We start from the raw sequence: 10,710 nt of genomic DNA on the forward strand, positions 1-10,710 counted from the left end.
ATACTTCTTGATTACACGCACAGTGTTTTGCTAGGGGTTGTACAGCAGTTAGTTAATCTTTGGTTTGATCCTTCTCGCTTATCAAAACCTTATTTTTACGTAGATATATGGGGAAATTAGACAACATGTTAGTAAATGTTAAACTTCCATCTGAAATAACACCCACACCTCAGTCCTTACAGCAAAGAACATTTCAGAAAGCATCTGGGTGGAGAGCATTTTTACTTTGTATTCAATACCCTAGCTTTCACAGTTTCTACACAAACATTGTTTGTGTCATTGGTTCCTCCTTGTTTATGCCATTCACTTGTTTTTGGCAGATAACATGACAGACAGAACAACTGTGTCAGTAAAGCATGCTCTTAAAATAATGTGTTAAAAAATTGGAAATGCTGGAAACTTAGAAAATGTGTCTTTCAATATACATCTGCTTTTGCACCTGTCAGATAGATATAGAGATTGGGGTCCAGCATGGTGTAGGTCTGCATTTCATTATGAAGGTAACAAAAAAGTATTCCTTAATTTGTTTAGTATGTCCCTCATCAGATTTGCAGCACATCTTATTCCTTGGAAAGCAGAAAAGTGTATGTATAAGGAAGGCTTCTGCAACTATCCTAAGAGCATTCAATAGGACACTTCCAGATTTTAAATTGGATCCAACTATCACAGGTCATACAATCACGCCCCTGGGAAGTGGTTTTAACAATGGTATGTCTGTCATTCATCGACTAGCTGTAGAACATGCTTCCAATACAATCTTAATAAATACAATGGGTGAATATGTTGCCCCCTTTGTTCTTAATCCAACTTTGTATCATTCTGTGTACTACACTAGAGCCACCAGGAGACTCAACCATGCAGGTCAGTTAGAGAATAGGAGATCTGTTGACATAATGTCCTTGGTCAAGGTAAAACTTACTGTAAATGCAATTCCAGCAGTGTCTCTTCATACATGTAAACATTCTAACCAGTAAGTGTGCTGCAGTTATAACGTATGAAGGATTTTTATATGAGGTAAAATAAGTTGCAGAGGTGTTTGCAGGTAACCCAGAGACACAATAAGAAGTCCAGTAAAGTAGAAGTAGTGCTATGACATACAGTATTAATATAAAGTACTAAAATACACTGTCGTACTACTATGATGTCCTATAGTATTACTATAAAATACTATAGTATTACCATAAAGTACTATAGTACTACTATGCTATCGTATACTATAGCATTTTTTGATAAAGGAGCAAATGAGCGTCCGCCAGAGAAAGTAAACAAAAACAAAAAATATATGGTACAAAATGTACTTAGATAAAAAAAAACAAGAATACATTAAAAGCAATTACCAAATACCAGAGCAGACATTTGAAACATGACATATCACATGTCATTACCCTGTTAAATACCCCATTCAGATGGTTGCTAAGTGCAATAGAATTTTCACAGTACACATACTATTTTCAAATTAGCGTGATGATTAATGCATTTCTGTTGGTTATTTATGAAAACAGACTTTTAAGCTTTACTTACTTGTTTATACAGTTGCCATATCGCCCACTACATACACCCGCTACATACTACATACCATGTGACAACGTCAACTTCCACTTGGAGACAGCCGCTATTACACAGCAGCTGCAGGCTTCAGTAATATTTATTTTAATACACACATCACTGTTTATTTTAATATACACATCACTTTACTGTACTCGAATTTAAGACACGCAGACTATTTTTGAGAAGCAAAAAATTGTTTAAAAAGTGCATCTTAAATTCAAAGGAATACAGGGTATGTCCATTAATGAATAGTGGTAATTTGCATCTTGATATAATTGATATACATACATTGTTTATTATATTTATGAATAAACTGATGTTAATGTATTAAATTAAAACATGTTTAAACAAATATTACAATAAGTTTAATATTTTTACTATTATTTAAGAATAACATTAAGGCACTCCAGGGGATAGGTTGACATGATATATAGCCTCACACTTAATGGTTAAAGGCAGCCCGCTTCCCTTTGAGCCTTATAACGCCTTAAGAGTGCGGTTATATCATGTCAATCCACCCCTTGTCGTGCCTTAGTGCTTCACTAACCACAGTCCACAAGGTCCAGGGGGCCATGGACGCCCCCTGCTCCTGCTGAAACTGTTGTTTCTGACTGTGCTGCCCTGAACGGTGCTGCTGCCACTGTTTGAAACATAAACCGTTTTGTTTGTTTGTTTGTTTATTTGTTTGTTTTGTTGTTTAATGAGCAAGGGTTAGATTGTAGTTAGTGGTGCATGGGCAATTAATTTATAACTCCCAATTCTGAAGAATGGAGTTTGCTGGGGATTAAGCAATACAGTTGTCACAGTTGTTACATATCTGGAAATTCTCTGAATGTCTCTAATTTCTCTGCCTAAATTAGATATAATTCCCAGATCCCCAAAATATAAGAAGAAGAAGAAGAAGAAGAAGAAGAAGAAGAAGAAGAAGAAGAAGAAGAAACTAAACTGAAACTGTTAATGTAGGCATGTGTACTATTCGTATTATAGCAAGAATACAGTTTCTGTTACAATGGACAATTTAAATAACTGTAATTTGAGTACTGTGTGGCTTGACAAACGGAGCGCATGCGTACACACCAATCCGCTAACGGGTATGATTCGTTAAGCAGGAAACAGACGGCTGACGGAATCTGGGTAAGTGCATTTTAACACAGGTTTGATTTTAATGTGATTGTAAAATAAAATATTACGATAATAATGTAAAATCGTTTTGCACAGCAAGAAACCAAACAAACATACAAGCATATACGCTGGAAATGTTTCCATTTATGCATGTGTGCTGTGCCTGACCTAGTTATATATTTATCGTACATATGTTGCTGGTTTTGTTTTTATACACAGTGTACTTGCAGTACAGAGCCGTCAAAGATACAAGGTTCGTTTTCTTTTTTTTTTTTTTTTTTTTTTTTTTTTTTTTTTTTACTAGCGGGTGTTTGTTCTGAATTTAGCTGCGTATAGCTCTGCATGCCATGGCAAACTTTGTGTTAATTACAGCCTTACAGTACTTCTTAGGTGTGTCATTTGATGTTTTAGGTGTGCCATTTGGTCCAGTGTTTTCAGCTTTGTTTAAGTATACACATCAAGGTGTTCTCTACCATATAGTCTGCGGTAGAAATATATGTGCCTTTTATTGTCTTAGCCTTACTACACACATGTAAGAAATGCATCAGATTAGCTTTAGGAAATTTAAAGAAGGTTAACACTGCCTCCTCCTTCACGTTGATGGCTTTTGAAATTGGTGCTCGTATGTGCAGCGCACGACATCTGATTTAAAAGTAATTTCTCAAGATAAGGTGAGTATTAAGGAACCTTAGACATTACAACGTTAGTTGGACTATGTTAAGCAGACAGTCATTTTTACATTCTAAATGTGAGCGCAATAATATGATTTATTAATTGCATTGCGTTTCAGCTGTGTGTGCGGGTGTCCATGTAGTGCTAGTTTGTAAAACTCTGTTTAAAGGGAATTAAAAAGTTAAAAAAAAAAAAAAAAAAAGTTGTATCAGTCCACCAAAGTTGCTAGATTAACAGCTGAGGATCCATCTGCTTGTGTCATGGGAGAACTCCTAGATACTGGATTTCTATAAGATTATTTCATGTTATTAAGTAAAAATATGTTCAAAATAAGTAAGGTCTGTACTCTGTCCCATCATGAAGAACCCTCCCACCCATTAATGTTAAAAAATGTTTTTTTATAAAATGAATTCAAAATTATTAGGCTTAATGTAATGCATAAGAAGAAAAGTGTCATTGGGTTACTTTGTCTTTTTACTCTCAGAGTATTGTTTTGTCAGTAATGACTTTGGTGAAAAGGACTCGCACGTTACATTTTTGTTTTTCAGGTGGAACTTCTACTGCTTAAATATGTCTTACCAGTCAGGGTTAGATGGTGATGCAAACCGCTTTGCGCAGACCATAGGTTCAAACATTCAGAAGATTACGCAGCACAGTAAGTATTCGTCAATATTCATTTGAGAAAACCCAGCATTTTTTGATGGTCACTGCTGGCACCTGGGAATTTGCAACCTATTTTTAAAATATTTGTTGCAACAACATACCAACCAACCTTTCGCAGTTTCAGAAATCAAAGTTAAGGTTGGTTCCAAACTATAAGCAGAAGTTTGGCATGTCATTTCTTCAGGAAAATCAGGGTTTATAAGTACATAACAACAACAGAAACAACTGTTTTAGTTGACAATGAATGTGAACAAGCTGTTTCTGCGTTGTTTTATTCATCTGTGCATTGCATCGCTGAGTCAGAAGTGACATCACTTGGAGCTCATCGGTGCGGGGGAATTAACAACAGTTTGGTGAATCAGCCTGATCCTAGGAGTCCGTTTGCTACGGAATAACACGGAAAAACATGGATATTTTAGTTTTACACTTGGGGAGGGGCAAAAAAAACATGCAAGGCTTTTTTTGTTTGTTTGATAATAACCAAATCAATACACGTACCATATATAAACATTAACACAGGCAACTTTGCTTTACATTTACATAAACATATTTGTCTAATAAAACTGCTTCTGGTATTCATGTTCAGTTTACTTCAGTATTCAGAGCTGTTCAAAGATGCTGAAAACATAAAAAAATCACCCCTAAGGATCGGGTCAATGAGTTTGGCAAGGACGAATTTCAGGTCATTGGTAATGTGCTGTTTTGTACTTCATGCAGCAAGCTGTAGATTACCCTCATAGGCAGACCATTAATAGAGTACATGGGAAGCGCTAAACATAAATTGAATGCAAGGATATGTAAACAAGATTGGCTGAAACAGCAGGGCCATCAAAAACACTGCAACAGACCACTGTGTTTGGATCATTTCAACGTCTTACAACTGCCAAAGAACATTGTGAAACTGTTGTTTCTGATTTTGTGTGTAAAAGCCGACATTCTTCTGTACAAAGTGGATCAATCGGCAGTTCGAGATTGTTTCAGCAAGCACATTAAGGAGGTGCCATTCCAAAGTCAGACCAAGACTAAGAGTGGCCATTCCAAAGTCACGACAATTGTAGTCTGGAAATGCTGCAGCTTCTGTTTTCACTAACATTAAAATATATATATATATATATATATATATATATATATTATAATGATATTAATATATTATATATATATATTAATAAAAATTAAAGCAGGGAACTATTTTTAATGTTTGAAGTAAAAAAAAAAAAAAAAAAAAAACATGTTGTTTTATTGATTAATGGCACTGGTAAGCTTGTAACTTGCTTAGAATTTGAAAGTGTAACCATTTTTATTTATTTATTTAGCAGACGCATTTATCCAAAGTGACTTACACACGTTACACTGTAATACAAGGTTACAGTTCAAGAATAATTATAAGTTATAAACTAAAATACAACAGAGACACAACAAGTGTAACATGAACAACAGTAAATACTTGATGTGTTAACTGTTAACCAGTAGTACTGCTTATGTGTGTATTCATGTGGCAGGGAAACACTAATTTTTTAGCACTTATTTTACTTGTGGAATAACGCATGATTTTTTTTTTTTTTTTTTTGTTTTTTTTTGTTTTTTTTTATTGTGGAAAACTAGGATCCCTGCTGGTGATATTGCTGCTGCTGCTGCTTGCTAGGCTGTGGTTGGCATGTGTGAGGATGATTGCACTCTATTAGACTGGTGGGAAAGTGATAGAGGGGTTGACAGCCAATAACAAAGTACACTGAAATTGTGCAAGAAACCGAAAGTCCAAGGATATGTTCAAGACGTTCTGACTCGGTATAGCGACTTGGATTTCAAAAGCCATTTCAGGCTATGGAGGGCTTTAGTCTCGTGAAACGCTATGTGTTATTAATAAATGCTTGCAAAAACAGCATTAATACGTGTTACTTTTTTGGTGCCACTGATCCTTAACACTTACACTGGCTCATCGATTGACAGCTGCACCTATCGCTGCTCTAATTGACCTGCCTCACTTGATGTTCTGCTCTTTCTGCAGCTGGGTGTGTCATTTTGGTGAAAACAGCACTGATTTATCAACTTGCATAAGCAGTGTCTTCAAAATAAACTGAAAGCTCACTGGGACGAACTGAGAACTTAAAGCCTTATTATCTCTGTTAAGATATAGTTATCTTTAACCGACTAATATTATAGGGACATTAGGGCTAGTTTGTTACATTAAAATCAAATGTAGAAAGCAGCTAGCCTGCAATTGTAAATATTTATAAATATTAATAGATGCACTTTCAAATACAGTTAGCCCCGATTTCGCAGCATTATAACATATTTGTTTCAAGTATAAAAAAACAAATGGCATACATGGTAAAAAAAATAAACTTAAAAAAAACACGTTGTTCTCTCTCTCTCGTCTCATTTCTAATTCTTGTACACCAGAGCCAAGCCGTGGTACAAAAGGCAGGATCTAATGGCATAGGCAGTTTTTCAAATACAATACAACATGAGATTGTTGGCTGCTATTTATATCACTATTTTAATTAGCACGACATATTTATTGAGTACACAACTCCATTCCCATTTTCAAAAGATTTGCTGAATCTACAATTAAATTGATAGAAGTATCTCCGTACTAGACACTAACTTCTACCATGGCCGTGGCCATATTGGTTTTGCTGCAATTCACCGACTCTCAACCTTGGTGAATCCTCTGCTTCAGCATTGACCCAGCGGTGCGTTTAACAGCAGTTCATTGAGGGACTCCTGGTGAATTTAACAACAGTTTGTGAATCCACTTTACATCGGTGCGTGCAGCAGTGAATAAAACAATGTTAACCAGTTAAAGATAGCATATACTGTATGAGATGCCAATATCAAGAAATGAACACAGGATTAAGAAAAGACTCTCTTTAGCTGAGAGTGTAATGTTGGTGAGTTACTCATTTAAATAACAACCTTCCTAATGAAATTGTAAGCTATGCAGTTCTACATCACTGTACTTCTGTGTGTGTGTGTGTGTTTACCATGTACAGCATGTGTTTGTCATTGTTATAAGGAACATTTTAATTTTAATAACTGATATTAAACCAATGACACAGATGTTTCCTCTTGTGTACGGTTGTGTAAATGGTACTCCTAAAACTAGTTAGTTAGTCTTTTCTCCTTTGTCTAATTACTGCATTCAGCTTACTCCTTTATATCCTGTCATCAGCTTTTTTGCATGCTGTTTCATAAGGTACACAGTGGCTTTATGGGTTAGTGATAGTAAGCAGACCTAATGTAAAACAAACTGCTGTCTTGTGTCAGTGTAGGTTGCAGGACAGTGCCAATATCTTGTAATTATAAAGATTTTAAATGAAATGCAACATATGTATCCCAGGGCAGTAGTTACCACTGAGGAGGCATGGCTAGTCTGAAATGACAGAAATGCAGTACCAATATGATATCTTTCTTAACCTTTTTTTTTATTATTATTTATCTAAAACTATTGTTGCAGCAACACATTGTTTAAATTGAATGTTATACTTAATTCAAATAATATGGGCCCCTATATATCTTTCACCTACTGCAATTCACTTGCTGCAGTCAGGCACAGTGACAGAATGCTGAACGCATAGGGATGGAAATAGGACTCCTATTGCATCGCAGTTTTACCCATTCAGGATTTAATACTATCTTTGTTTGGCCACAGTAGTTAACATGCTGAAGTTTGTCTTATTAAACTCTATCATTTTGGTCGCATGGTTATTTCCATCTGTGAAGGATTGACCGGCTGGACAAAAGCATAATGGTAGCCACTGGAGCAGGAATCAGAGGTTACAGTTCAAGCACAAGGCTGCACGCTTTTATTAAATGAAGTAAAAAAAGGAAATACTGTTAACTATACACCAACAAAAGCTGCCAAGTAGGCTTCTAGCAAAGTAGCAGCAAAGCAGGAGCCTGTCCAAAACAGAGCTGCCTGCTAGCACAAAGAGCTGGGCTTAAATACAGGAGGGCTAGGCTAAATTACCAATCAATTAAGTTATTTTTTGTCCAGCTGTATTCTTGTCCAGCTGTATTCACATATATAAGTTTTCCAAGCAGTCAGGTCAGGCTCAGCCACATATTCACATGGCTGGCTGGTTTGCCTGAACTGAACCGCAGGCAAGGGGTTTGAACCTCTTTTTTTGTCAAAAAGACACACCGTGCACGCACAGTGCCGACAACAGTAATAATAAATGTATGCGCAATTAACCCATGACATTGTCTTCATCCTGTCACAACATCCCTGACTTAGCAAGCTTCTCAGAACTCTGCAAGCACAATGCGCACCACAATCATCTCTTAAACCTTACCCAGTTTTACCCACCAAATCCAACACCTAAGTACAAGGGACCACGATTTACTCTGGTGGTTCGATTAGTGAGTAATTCCCTGGGAACCGAATTAAAATCATACAATATAAATAAATACTTATTTTAATAAATAAATAAATAAATAATAAAACTACAAATGTCATGATTAAAATGATTAAACATAATTATTAAAATATAAGTTATTATAGTAAACCCACAATAGAAATTAGGCATATACCCACTACATTAAAACCCACCCAAAAGAAAGCCGTTTTATAAAAGTGTGTTTCTAGTCTTGACTTGCAAACTGTAACGGTCCCAGCTTAAGGTATTAATCCCCGAGACTGTATCTTTTCGGAAGGAGTCAATTCAAATAACTGGACATTTATTTGGTCATTCATCGGGAGAAGACCCAGATTCACACGGTTAACCCACTATGCCCGCATTCATTGAGACGTTTATTCCTCCCCAGTAGCGGGGTCATTAACGTGCTTGCAAATAGGTAGGGCTCATCCCATAGGTTAGGAGGCAAAATGGACAACAAAGTATATCATAAGCTACGGGGCTTAAGCAGCGAAAAAATGAGCGCGGTTGGCTTGGACAGTCGGTGACCGTGTGGCGATCAAAAATGGAAATATCCATTGTCTTTTTTTTTATGAGATAAGACATGCGTTTTCCTCGGTCAGTGTCAAGGTGAGAGCCACTAAGGCACAAGGTCAATGGGTTTGGAAACCTCTTTGATCTATTTGAGCATTAAAAGTCGGAGACTTCCAACACCTGATGCCTACCAAATGCCTACCTCCCCAGACGAATATTATACCTGACTTTTAGGACAGTGAACTGTATCATCTCATAGGAAACACAGCAATGAAAGTTCACTCCATGTCTGCGGATAATGACACCTAATGGTAGCATATATAATGAAAATAACAAAGGACCTAAAATAGTGCCCTGTGGACCACCGCAGACAACTTCAGACAAGTCTGGAGCCTCCGACGAGTGGTCATCTCTGTCCTACCTGTTCCGTCCCTGTCCAGTGACACAAAAGTCCCACGCGTCATTCTCCTCCCCAATGTCATAGTTTCCGGCGTGAACCCAGATTCAGAATTAAAACTGATGGAACGCCCAAGTCAGAGCTTGTACAATCACGATATTAAACATTTTTTAGTACTGGTCAAAAAAATATTTATCAATAGATTTTTGCATTATTTTGATTTTGGATTCAGTGCTGAAAACACCTTTTTAGAATTCAGAAATTAAGTTTTAAATACAGAAAATGTAAATTCTAAATGGAGATTAGAAGTCCCATCGCCAACATAACAGTTAAATACGCTGAATATCAGGGCTAGGATCTTTGCTTGGTGGGGATTGAAAAGTCAGTCAGTCATAAGTCTTGTGATTTGTGCATATTTCTGTGTAGTTCTTTATCATTGGAACATGGTCCCAAGCTGACATGTGTTCCTTCTCCACTGAACATAACAGGAGTGTTAATAGCCAAGAGCTGCCGCAAATATGCAATTAGAGTGGTTAATACCTTCAGAACTCTGAAGACGAGCATCATCATTTAATCCTTTTGAACCTGTTGTCATCTTTTAAAGTGTAATCTGAGGTCTATTAACACCATGTACAGTACTGCTTAATGGGCATGCTCAAGTGTCTTTTGGTCTCAAAGGCAGGACTGGATTAAAAAATATTTTAAGACATGTTGTTTTTGTATGTGTATTTTATATTATTATTATTATTATTATTATTATTATTATATTATTATTATTACCTACTACTACTACTAATATAATCAAAATAATACATATATGTTGAACCGTTTACAAGACATTGGCCTTATACTCAATACACATGTATGCTGAGATTCCATAGACCAAGTTCGCTGTAGAGAGTTGTTCAAGAACAAAGAATGGAATGTTTGAATTAAAACTTGTTCTACAATGTATTTAGAATTTGCTTACCCGCATAGGTTGTTGTGAAACATCATTTTCAACAATTTTTCAGAACCAGGTTGTACCCTTAGATGTATTCTTAATATTGTTTTCCATATATTTAATCAGCTGATGAAATCCAAAGCCTTGTAAACCAGCTTGGAACACCACAGGACAACACAGAACTTCGGCAACAGCTGTAAGTTAAAATCGGTTTGATTTTTTCCCTTGACAGCAGGTGGCAGTATTAATCATCTAAAAAGGCGATACAGCATAAAACAAGAGAACAGTTTCTTTGTTCATGCATAGCATTTAGCATCTATAAAGAAGTGCCATTATAATGTTCTGTAGGGGATACCTATTCCTGTAGTGTGTTGTATATTCCTTTGATGTTCTTGATTAAGAGGGTATTGAATTTGGGTCATGGTGACCTACTTGCTATCTTCTGGTAGACTCAAATAATTAAAGTTTTATAT

General features: G+C 36.2%; 1 long non-coding RNA gene across 1 annotated transcript; it reads left to right on the forward strand.

Moving 5' to 3' along the window:
• Nucleotides 1-3,164: 3,164 nt before the first annotated feature.
• On the forward strand, nucleotides 3,165-10,433 carry LOC121315278. The gene is made up of 3 exons (XR_005950227.1): nucleotides 3,165-3,341; nucleotides 3,891-3,997; nucleotides 10,364-10,433. It is a non-coding gene; the product is annotated as an uncharacterized LOC121315278 (long non-coding RNA).
• Nucleotides 10,434-10,710: the final 277 nt, after the last annotated feature.

Source organism: Polyodon spathula, chromosome 5 (assembly GCF_017654505.1).
Source record: "Polyodon spathula isolate WHYD16114869_AA chromosome 5, ASM1765450v1, whole genome shotgun sequence".
Classification (NCBI taxonomy): domain Eukaryota; kingdom Metazoa; phylum Chordata; class Actinopteri; order Acipenseriformes; family Polyodontidae; genus Polyodon; species Polyodon spathula.